This window comes from Pinus tabuliformis, chromosome 5_1 (assembly GCF_031772625.1).
Source record: "Pinus tabuliformis cultivar Carrire ecotype Pingquan chromosome 5_1, CPIR1, whole genome shotgun sequence".
Lineage (NCBI taxonomy): Eukaryota > Viridiplantae > Streptophyta > Pinopsida > Pinales > Pinaceae > Pinus > Pinus tabuliformis.
In genome coordinates this window covers 606287977-606300363 of record NC_142305.1, presented here as the reverse complement: position 1 = coordinate 606300363, position 12387 = coordinate 606287977, and the positions used below count along the sequence as shown (strand labels likewise).

Here is a 12387-nt window from a genome sequence, read left to right as displayed (position 1 = left end):
ATTTTAAATTGAAAATATGGAGAAAAAATTATAATTCATGAAAATAATAATAGAAAAAAGGAAAAAAATCAAAATAAAAAAGTTAAAATAAAATTAAATAAAACTAAAATAAAAAATTATTAAGTAATAAAAATGAAGTTATTTTAGAGAGCCCATAATAAAACCTCAACCAATCACCTTACAAATGAATGAATTTGAATAATAATAAAAACAAAAAATGAATTCCCAAAATTAAATTATAGATAAGTAACCTAAATTTTCGATAAAAACAAATTAATTCATAATTAAAGCAAAATTAAATACATAAAACCATGCCTACGGCAATAAGTACAAATATTAATTGGTTAAATGTGGAAAGATTTATAGACCGTAATATATTTGAGATATAAATTTCATAATTGATTGAGTGGATTATTTAACACTCCACTCATATATCATGAATTTTTTTTTCTTGATATGTAATAATGATATTTTTCATGTAAAATTGAATAATTCAGTCAATATTCTTTTAAATATATTTAATAATTAAAAAAATTCTTTAATTAAAATATATGCTTTTAATAATAATAAATATTTTAATCAACTGGGAAAGACAAAATGGGTTATCTTGCAAAAGATACCCAAAATGACAATAATAAACCGATATGTTCACTAACCACTCTTGAAAGAGTTGAGCCATTGGACCAATCAAGCAAGATACGCTGGACTTTCTCCACAACTTACACATGTTCACACTAATGTCAGATCTGACCGCCTCGACGGAAACTCCAATTTGCCAGCCAATCATAGACGAGACCACCGAAAAACTCTCCGATTGAAGTTTTCTGTCATTTGTATGAAGGATAATTGATATCATGTGATAACCCTCTGGACTTACTGTTCCATATTTATGTGCTGGGGAGGTGAGCAGCAGGAGTAGAGGATCCGTCTGCAGACGCGAATTTGGCAGGGCGATTTGGGTCACCCAGGTAACGTCGTCTAACGGAATATTTCTTGATTAGTATTTGGTAGCTGGAATGAATATCTGGAGGTTGTTTGGAGTGTCCTCTGTAGTTCTTCAGCTTATGCGCTGCTTTGCAATTTCTGCTGTAATGGGGTTTCGTATTGATTTTTTTTTGGTTTCCCTGGCAAACGGTGACTAGTGGCAGTCATCGAAATCAATATGATGTGTTCCTTTTAGAGTGTTTATTTTTCTGTCAATACACGGACATTCCATGGATTTGGCAATGGATAGCTATAGGTTGGAGCAGTCCAGGCTGATTTGGTTTTCTCTAATGGATATTGGATGCCCCGTCGACTGATTTGAGTTGCAGTGAAAATAAACGAAATTCCCGTCAATTTTTTTTCTTCTTCAGCCTTTCTGGTTTGGGGTGGTGTGGTGTTTGAATGATGGTAAATTGGGTTTAGCCAGAAGCAGGTTCCCCCAGACAGTGGCTATTGTTTTAATTTTTCGTGAATCCTATTATTATTGGAATCGGATTTTTATCATGTGTTCTGAATACTAAAAATGGATCTGATGCAGAAGAATATGACTATTGGAGGGGATTGCACAATAGCTTTGATTAGAAATGTGCTTTTGACACGAATTAAAAGTTTCAGATGCATTTTACAGCCAGGGGGGCTGGTGATGGTGATCCATCAACTCTTTCTGTGTGCGTCTGTGTATGTGGGGTGTGTGCCCATGTGTGTAACGTTGTATTGAATCTAGTTGCATCCAGAGAAGCGAGGTGCATTCTACAGCCTGGTGGGGTAGGGATCATTCTTCATCTCATCATGTGCGTGCAACTGTGTATTAAATCTAGTTGTATCTATAAAATCGATGGTCATAGCTTGGGTGGCGTTGATACATCAACACTTAGTGTGTATGAGTGTGTGCTTGTGTGTAATAGTGCATTGAATATAGATAGTCTATTGGATGCATTGAATATGTACAATAGCACAGATCTACATCAATTCATTCTGGTATCTTGAAGTCGCAAATTTAGAAGGGAGTCGTCTATGGAGGCGGAGCAATTGCCCGGACGGCCAAAAGTGGCTAGAATCTGGGCACAAAAATTTCAAAAAATCTTGTAGAGGCAGTGTTCGAATTGTGTTTTTGATGGCGGAAACGGATTCAGCACCATCAAAAACGCCTAAAGCACTTAAACTTATGAATTTAGACAGCTTTTACTTAGATTTACAAAAATCCCTGTCGGATTTTTTCAAAATATGGCCGGAATTTCCATAACTTTCAGGGCAAAAAAAGCATAATTGTTAGACTACGACATTTAGAAGATGCATATCTCATGTTCAGAGAAATGACTGGCTTATCAAAATTCTGGAACTAGAGATATGCATTCTGGAGATGCATATTGGACCAATGTTTATATGGGGCTGCTCCAGAGGATGGTAATAAGCTGTTGTAGTAATACTATTAAATAATGATAAAGATGTTAAGGATAATAATAAATATTTATGGATTTTTATAAATGAAACAAACGAGCTTTTATCCAGATTAGGGTAGAAAAAATCATAGAACAAACTTAGAAAGAGATTGGAATTTTGTTCACTACAAGTTACTGCTGCAGCATTCTTTTGGCTGCAATGCATATCATAGTTACTACATGTCCCGGTTGTAAGAATGAGTGAGTGCCTTCTCCAACCTTTTTGCTGAGCTGGAGCAAATGGTTAATATGGTCTACATCTTAAAAAGGGATATGGAATGAACAAATCTTTCTTTCACGTTGATTAAGAAATATTGCATATTTTGTTTATCCAAAGAAGTATAGTTATTGGAAAAATGCAGAATCCTATTCTAGCAGAACATTGATCCTTCATTTAACAGTTTTCGAGTGGAAATTGTTGACTCATGGAAAATATGTGCAGTAAATATTGAAAGCACTTGTTAGGTTCATGGTGTCCTGGATCCTTTTCCGTGCTTGTCAAATCACCCACTTACAGATCAGATTTAGCTCTTCAGTGAAGAATCTCATTTCTCTTGCCATGGGTGTGAAAGCAGACTTGTTGTCTCTTCATGGGCCTTGGCTATGCTGGCAGGGGAAACTCACATGTTTCTTCTTTGTCCACACATTATAAAATTTTATGTTGTATCTTCTTGTGATCATGAATGAAATATAAGATGCATTGATTTCATATATATGTATACAGTTATGAAGACTACAGTTGTGCAACACTGCCTTTACAAAATCCAATGTCTTGGTGATTTTTTGGATTGAATTCTGCTTTTGAGTCATGCCCCTCGTTTGTCAATGGAAAAAAGTCTATATCAGCTGTTGACTTATGTTGATCCATATTCAACATGACAAAAGTCAAAGATGTTTGTATGCTTCCGTTGTTTGATTAATGTTCTTAAGATTCAAGGTCACAAGGTTAAAGTGTCTCTCTTGATGCCCCATTGGGCTTGAAAATAACGAGTTATAGGTTGCAACATAATATACTCTTGTATGCTTAAAAGTTAATTGTTCTCATATGCATGTGCTGCTGAATGCTTAGTTTCAAGTTTGAAAATCTAGTGATTACAAATTGGGATAGTTTTTTTCATCGCTTTAAATGAATTTTATCCATGCTCAATTTGTGAAACGGACACCTGAATGAGTTTCTAGGAACACATTAAGAGCATAGAGGAGAGAACACTTTAATGCCAAGAGTCTCCAATTTATCTCAATAAGAGCATAGAGGAGAGAATATTACTAACTTAGATTATAGATCATCATTTGCAGAAGCAATAGTAAAGAATCATGAAAACGGTGGAAATAATATGAAGTTTGTGCCCAATAAATGAAACAGCCTGAATGATGGTACACTGCATCAAGACAGTTGGGTGGCAGCAATGATGGTGACTGATCAGTTGCAGATAGCATCATTTTTCTTTCGAGACTCTTTTCGAGCAGCTAACTCCCAAATGGTGCCAACATAAAGGAAAGGCTACAATACTCACGTGCTAAGTTGCCGGTTTCGTCCTAAACCCCCTGCGAATCCCGAATCCGGCGAATCCGACACGATTCGGTTTGGATTCGTGTCCAAATCACAGGACACGCTGTGTCCGTTTCGGACACGTTGTGTCCGAGGGCGTGTCGTGATTTTCAGGGGCGTGTCGCGATTTTAGGACACGTGTCCGGTTTCCAGGACTCGCTAAGCTCAGTGCGGGAAAGAAAAGGGCGTGTTTGCTCATTAATATTTTCATTTGGCAAGTGATTTGTGTTGTTGCAGCAAGGAGTAGAGCATTTTGGCAACTTCATGATCAAGTCTAGGCCCTAGTATTGATATGCTATTCATGGTAATGTTAAATTCTTAAAGTAAAAGTGACATTCTCCTTAATCTTCATTTTCATCCTTTTACTTAAATTTTTAACATTACCATGAAATGACTCAGGATGTTTGAGAGTGGTTCCGGCCTCATTGGATTTCATATGGAGAAAGTAGAATTTTAGATTTCTTTCAAAATCCAACAGACTTATCAGTTTTTCAGGATTTTAGGATTGGGGGATTGCAATGTTTCCATTGAATTTTGTCATGTATTAGGGTATGGAACTCATATTTAATCAAGAGCACCAAACCAAGAGCTTCTGAATATGTCGCTCCTGCTCTCGTTTTCGCTCCCGCTCCCCGCTTTCGCTCCCGCTCCCAAGTAACACTGTCCCTAATGATATGGGTTTGAACACCACTGTTGAGTTGGCATTGGCCAACATGGATCTCAATGATCTAGTGCTAGAGCCTGTTAGATTTGATGACTTAGAGGGGTCAACCTCCATACCAACAGATGTAGAGGCGACTATGGATACAGGGGAGGAGGAGGATGCAGAGGAGAGCAGTGGGGACCATGATGATGGGGACAGTGATGCTGATTCTAATGCTGATTGATGCCTTGAGGCTTGTATACCTGTAGTTGTTTTATATTTTCTATTTCTATTTGCCATTGGCATTGCACCAACACTACCTATGTAACACATTTTGATTTGATGACTTAATGAGAAAACTACAATTGTCAGTGTGTTTATCTTACTATCTTGTAGTTGTAAGTTGTCTTTCAGTTATGAATTATGAATCATGATTTAAATTTTTAATAGATTTATCATTTATGTGACCAGTACCACTGACATTTATTTGAATTTTGTATGTACTCTGCATGCTAATAGCTATAGATGAAGATCTATGTTTGAAATCAATAAATTTGTATCATTAATTAAAATTTGTGTAAGAAATATGATAATAACTAATTTTTAATATATATATATATATATTTTTTAATAAAATAATATATAATGTGTCCTAACGTGTCCTGTTCCGGGGGGTCAGCGTGTCCGAATCCGACACCACGAATCTCGAATCCTACGTGTCCCGAATCCCAGTGTCAGGTGACTTAGCTCACGTGAAATTGAGCCTATGTTTCCAACAAAATGGGGTGCTAATCTGCTGGTAGCTATAGCCTGTTGTGCCCAGTCATGTGCAGAAACCTAAAAATACCATTCTTATCACAATTACTGAAATAAATACATGGTTAGTAGAGAACTAAGTAAAAATATGGGATGTGGAGATAACAGAGTTACAAGACACCCTTGCGATGAGATTCATATTCTTGAGTTCTATCTAATCCCTTTTTCTTCAACGGATTGATGTGAATGTTTTAGTTTCAAGGTGTGACACAGGTTTTATCCTTGAAATCTTCATACGATTTAGCTTTTCTAGCATTGAGGAAGCCTGTTCCAAGATGAATAGGTCATCCTATCACTAACATATCGATATCTTTGTTGGATATTTAAGTGTATGGGAAAAATTGTGATTTTTCTTCTTGTGATCAGATTTATTGTCCTAGCTGGATTTACTCATTGCCTTTCTTTTGTGGTCATGTTGGTACTTTTTATTTGACTGCTACGGTTGCGTGTTGCTGGTGACATTGGCTTGGTAATCATGGGTTTTGTTTATATGGCAGCTATTATAAAATTAACTATGTGGCCTACAGAAACAGGCCAGAAGATATGAAAAACAGGAATTTTATTAATGGTGGAGTTATCGATTACATTGACATGAAGTCTCTTTCATTTGGCTAGCAGGCAGTTGCATAACCTAACTGCCTTTTCTTAATGACATCTATTAAGAATTAAATGTTTACTCGTTAAATGCATTTGAAACTTCACTGTCCATGCATGAAAATTATATCCATTGAATTTTTCTATAGGAATTTCTGTTATTAGGAGAATGCAACACTCTTTTTTGGGTATGTAAAAGAGGTTCATTTCATTAGAAACAGACATACAAGCTGATTTGCCATGGTCTACCACTATGGAAACCAGACCACTGGCAGAACCAAAGCTTTTTGAGCACCCAAAAATTGACACTGTTTTGAGATTTCGAAAATACAACATAAAAACTATGAGTCCTGTGGCCTGCTTGAGCTAAGATACCCAAAATACTAGAAAACCAAAGATAAAAGTAAACAGCGGTTGAGTGAGTAGAGTTCATCAGCTCGTTTTGGGAGATTCTATTTCTTTGACAGCAATGGGCTCATTGCTGCTCCCTGGTGAGCAACTTGGATCTGGAGGGAGGCCCAGGTGGCCTTCAATCCTTTGCAGACACTGATCTAGTCCTGTATCTGTGAGTTGCAGCTCATCTAACATCAACAAGATTTCTTCCCGAGCTTCATTTCTGCCCAGAAGGACTCTCCTGAGCAGCATTTCCATGTGCCATTAGATATCTATGGTATACATATATAGATTGAGTCTTCCCCTTGTGTGCCCGACTTCTGAAATCCAGTCAGTGAAGTCACCTGCAATTTCCACATCTGATACATTCACATTCCACTGTTATTCCTTGTCCTAACTCGGCAATTTCTTCGTGAATTTGAGGTGGTGTATGATCTCTGTAACACCTTGCCAGGCCTCTAGAGCCCATCTCGTAGTAGTATGCCACTCCTCTTGGGGACCTAGTTCACTGTTCAGGGATGGTTACTTGCAAATGGATACTGGGGTCAAAACTCAATGTGGAAGGGTAAGGTTAGCTTGGGGGTGTGGGGAAGGGAGGGCTAGAGAAATGAACTAGAGAGACAAGGAGCGAATGTAGGGCAGGGTTGGGGAGGCGTAAGAGGTTAGATTAGTATGGAGCCAACCTAGAAGCAAAAATAAATAGAGAAGACCCAGGACTTGCCCTTCACTGTCTAGTGCATGCCGAGCTTGGGAGGAAGGCATGGAACAAGAAGGGGGTGGCGGGGTTTGAACAGTGGAAGGATGAAAATAAGTAGCTAGACTCTCGACTGTTGCTTACTTTTATCTTTGGTTTTCTAGTATTTTGTGTAATATGGTGTGGCTCCAAATGTTTGATATGACTTTCCTCTCAAATATGTAATACACAGCAATGGCTTTCGCCAATCTCTTTGTTTGATACCAATGGCTTCTCACAACAACACTAACATACTTTGAATTTAGTTGGAACTTCTTCGCAAACACTAGACTCCAATATTTCCAGGATCATAGGGTTTGGTATCACTTTGATACCATGTTATAAAATTAACTATATCATGCATGAAATAGAATGGAAAATATGAAAAATGGGAATTTTATTAACGAAGTCATTACATTGACAAGCAACCCTTTATGATTAGTGGGTGTATCTTTTTCTTTCATTCCTACCAATTCCTATGTGGGCTTTACGTTCTGTTTCTCAATTTAGTGGTTCCTATGAAGTTCTAGTATTTATAGATATGCAAGATTGGATGGGAGGGGACTTTTTTTGCATCGTAGGTACTTCTTATTGTGAAGATACTGATACATGGCAACATTTAATAAAGATACCTCTAATTTTAGTCTATGAGAGACATTAGTTTTCAAAGTATATTATAGCAACATAGGGCACAACTAGATTAGGTTATTGAGATTAGGCATTGACTCAATAGAGATTGGAGCTATGCAAATGTCTTGGTTTTTCTTGCCCAAGTTGGTTGTAAAAGGCAACATAGACATAATATCTCTCTCCGGCGTAAATTTCTTCATATTAATGTAATAAGAGATGCAATTCTTCAAAAAAGATTAGATGGATTTAAAAGAAAGTCCTTCCAAAGATCATAAATCTAGAAGCCCATATTTTTGTGCGAGTAAACAGGGTATTCCATACAGGACAAACACCTTCAATAACCACTCAGACTACTAGATCAAAGATCACAATGCTAGTATTTTTACACAGTTAAAAGCCTTTGAGAGGTCCCAGCCAATGCAACCACTTGAAGCAAATTTATTAATGTAAAAGAAAATATTTTAAATAAGAGAGTTCTCACAATTGATCATCAGCCATGACCCTTTAAATACAGATCATGGGCCAATCGAGTGTTAAGCCACATATCAACATCTGTTAGTATTGAGGAGAATATAAGCCATCAGATCACTCTATGTCTAAAACATGTCACGACCGTCATATTACAATGCAACTAATGCTTAGTAAAGAAATACACTAAAAAACACACTTTTACCTATTAGATCCATTACACCAAGGTTGAACTTAACCAACTTCTAAGTGTCTAAATATCCTAACATCCCCCCTTAAGAACAAGTTGGGATAGGATTGAAGTATTTACAAAGGTGACATAATAGGAGAATGAAGGAGGCATTATAGCCTATCCCCTCTTAATGACAACTTTTTGAACACCTAACATAGGTTGAAGTTTAGAAAACTTCGCTCCTGTAAGAGGTTTTGTGAAAATGTCGGCAACTTGATCATCTTTAGGGAAAAAGTACACTTCAATAACTCGACCATGAATAAGTTTTTTGATGAAGTGCATTTGTAGCTCAATGTGTTTACTGTGTTGACGCTGAATTGGATCTTTGGCAAGCTTTATGGCACTTTGATTATTGCACCAGAGGGTGGTCAGATGCTATTTCTAGAATCTAAACTTTGAAAGGATCTATTGAAGCCACGAGACATCTTGACGTGCATTAACTGTTGCTCAATACTTTGCTTTCGTTGAAGAAAGAGAAATGGCTTGCTACTTTTTACAAGCCCAAGTGACAGGTCCAGAACCAAGAGTGATCATTAGGGTTGCAAGGCCAATCTAAATCAGTAAAACCAACCAAGGAACCCTCCTTGAATTGTAATGTATCCCAAATTGAGTTGTATCTCGAATATATCAAACTAATCTTTTGCCGCTTTCCAATGACTTTTATGTGGTGTTTTCATATATCGAGCAACAAGACCAATAGCGAAGGACATATTAGGAAGAGGCTACTAACTAACTGATGATACAAAGTGGCATCAACTTCGGGTTTAGTGCAGGTGGTAGTAAATTTGACTCCAGACTGGAAGGTAGAAGGGGTTCGATTACAATCTTCCATGTGAAAGCGATTCAGAAGGTCACATGCATGCTTAGATTGGGAAAGATAAATTCCTTCCTTGGTTTGCAATACTTGGAGGCCAAGGAAATAATGCAAATATGTTGAAACTTCGGCAGCATCGGGACGAATTTCCCCAATGGGAAACCCTAAGCCCTAAAGGAATCCCACTGTGCAAAGAATAATTTATATTGGTCAAATAAAAATAACAATAAAGTTATATGGGTCAAAGGAAAATATTGTTTTAAAGGTGGGCACTCATGATTTATTTTGGCACAACCTTGCGCTAACAACTATTTAAATGTATATTCAAACAATCTCAAATTCAAGTAGGTCGGTCTTCAAAAGTTGTAACCTTACATCAATATGTATATATATATATCCATGTCATCTCTCTGATAAGTGAGATAATCTTTTTCGTACCTCCGAGATACATCTTCTCTGTGATTCACATATATTGCATTAGTGGCTCAACTCTCGTCTTATCTCGCACATCTCTGAAGTGGATCGTTCTTATTTAATGGATTTGTGGTTTTCTTTTTCTTATATGTGGCTCGTTACATGCTTTTGGAAAAGCTCGCTCATTCTGTGAAAGATTGTATAGAGTTTCGGCGTGCATATATATATCCCATGCGACTCGCATTAGTATCATTGCTCCTCTCTATTGCTCAACACATGACTGTGTGCTCAATGGATGGCTCAAATTCTTGGTAATGACTCATCGCAAAGGATCATAGAGGCATGTGTTCATCGCAAAAGTTCGTAGAAAGCTTAACATACATCTGTAGATCACAAAGTGTTAGTATATATATTTGCATATGTTCTGTACAAGAGAAACTTGAGGGCTCACATTGGTATGTTGATCATTTTTTTTTATGTATAAATGGTATCATAATATTTGACTAGCCTTCTTTGTCTTATCTTATTATGATATTAATATACGATGATACCTGGACGAACACCCTATGACATGATAATATTCATACCTGTGATAACATTCCTTTACAAGTAATTCCAGATAGCAGTAACCTATTGTTCATTATACATCTCTGTCAGTGTTGCCTTATAGTGCCATGGACTATAATGTATGACAGTTTAATACCCTTGATGACAGTGATAAACAATATCGTTGCTCCTTGTTATATGATGGTAGTGCTTTATGCAACATTGCACGAAGTGGGGATGTTTTTGGAAGCAGGGATACAGAAGCGTCATTTCCCAAAAATCTAGGAAGCGAAGCAACTTAGAAGCGTCTATTTTTTTTTTTTAATTTTTAGTTTTTAATTTTTTGCATTTATATTAAAAAAAACATCTCAAATACCAAATCTGTTGTAGAAGACATGAAAACATGCATATTTTTACATAAATCAAGATAGATATGGCATCCATGATTCCATTGTACATAAATGATTAATTATTCGAGCATCAACCATCTAAATTCCAGGAATTATAAACATACATCAAATTTTTAAGCATATTATAAAACATAAAACATTTAGAAGATAAACTCATCAAACATTCAAGTAACTTATCTAGCAAGTGAGCAACTGTCAACATGAGTCATGTCCAAAATTCAAATAATAATGTTTACAAAATAGGCCACTTGGCCACCACCAAGACTCAAGTACACATTGAACTTGGAACAGTAAGACAAAAAAGTTAAAATTCACAACAAGACTACACGTCTAATCTATGAAAAAAGTAGTAAACTGTGAATATATCTACTAATCTCTCCTCCTCCCACGATGAACAGGATGTGAGTGGCAATGAAGAAGATGGTGGCTTTGGAAGTTGTGGCAGTGATTGTGGAACTGATGAAGATGAGGCCCCTATTGTTAGTGTTGAAGCATGGAACCTGGAAACCAAGGGACCAGATGGGGGTGGCATCTCAACTCGATGATCATCATCCTGGATAAGAGCATCCTCTAATTGCTCTAATCGCAACACTCCATCCTCCAAATTGGGCTCCTCAGGATTTCTGTATCAAAATAATGTCTTTATTGGTCTTCACATCATCACAGTAATGGGACAACAATAGCAAGTTGTAGTGATCATAAACCAAGCTCTCTTCCCGGTCTAAACTCAACATGTTCCTTTTAACACTGTGGATGAAAGAATAGGAGCTCCAACACCTCTTTGGGGAAGAAGTGTTTACTACCTGTGATAGCACCCGTAATGCCAAAGTTTATAGAAGAGGAGTAGCACCTCCATGCATGTTCCACCACTCAAGAGAAGAAAAATTCTCTCGGTCTCTAATTGCATGCATGCTCCCAAATGGACCAGTGCTAAGTGTATAGTTGCTCAAATGTTTTCGTATCATGGCAGACTCCTCTTCATCAGGGACTAATTTATCCAATGCTTTCATATAACTTTCTAGAACTTCTGGATCTAGGTGTGTTTTTTTCTTGCTCCCCTCCCAAGTGCTGGTGTTGAAAGCCATGACAGATGATATTATTTAGGTGTTAGAACATATGCTAAGGCATGCAATGAAACATTTAGCATATACCAATGTTTTTACACCTTTGCACGAATATAATTGTACAAGGTGATATCTATAGGCTCAACAATGTCTTTAAGCTGCCCCAATATGTTATCCATTTGCTCATACACCTCCCCAATTATTGGCCGATCTGAATCTGCAAACTTGATCATGTAATAAACTGGTTTGGTGAATTGCAAAACATATTTAATTTGTGACCAAAAGTAACTGTCAAGAATAGTGTCCTTGCCACTTGGCTACATTAGCACCATCTTTATCAGTGTTAATTTCCTCCCATGATTCAGAGGTCACTATATTAGTTAAAGCTTGTCTCACCTTCACTAGCCGCCTAAAGGTAGGGTAATAACTTGCAAATCTTGTTTTAGTTTAAGCAACTGTAACTTGGAGTAAGTGCCATAAAAGTAGTTTACCTGTGTATGCCATGTGATAAGTTTAATGAGTTGGTTCCCTCTCTTGTAAAGTTCATTAATCCATCCACATTCTTTATGCTTCACAATATCATGCATCAAAAGGTTCAATATGTGCACCGAACACCCGGACCAAAAGATGTGTGGATGAATATGCTCAATAATTTTTC

General features: G+C 37.0%; 1 protein-coding gene across 2 annotated transcripts in view; it reads left to right on the top strand.

Moving 5' to 3' along the window:
• LOC149166366 (uncharacterized) overlaps positions 1-12387 on the top strand; it is a 143703-nt gene that overhangs the window by 22336 nt on the left and 108980 nt on the right. The window contains exon 2 of one of the 2 annotated variants that reach the window (XM_089432562.1): positions 903-968. The exons of the other annotated variant lie outside the window; for it this stretch is intronic. The gene's annotated coding sequence lies outside the window, so the exon portion shown is untranslated. The remainder of the gene's footprint in view (positions 1-902; positions 969-12387) is intronic. 2 annotated transcript variants of the gene reach the window in all.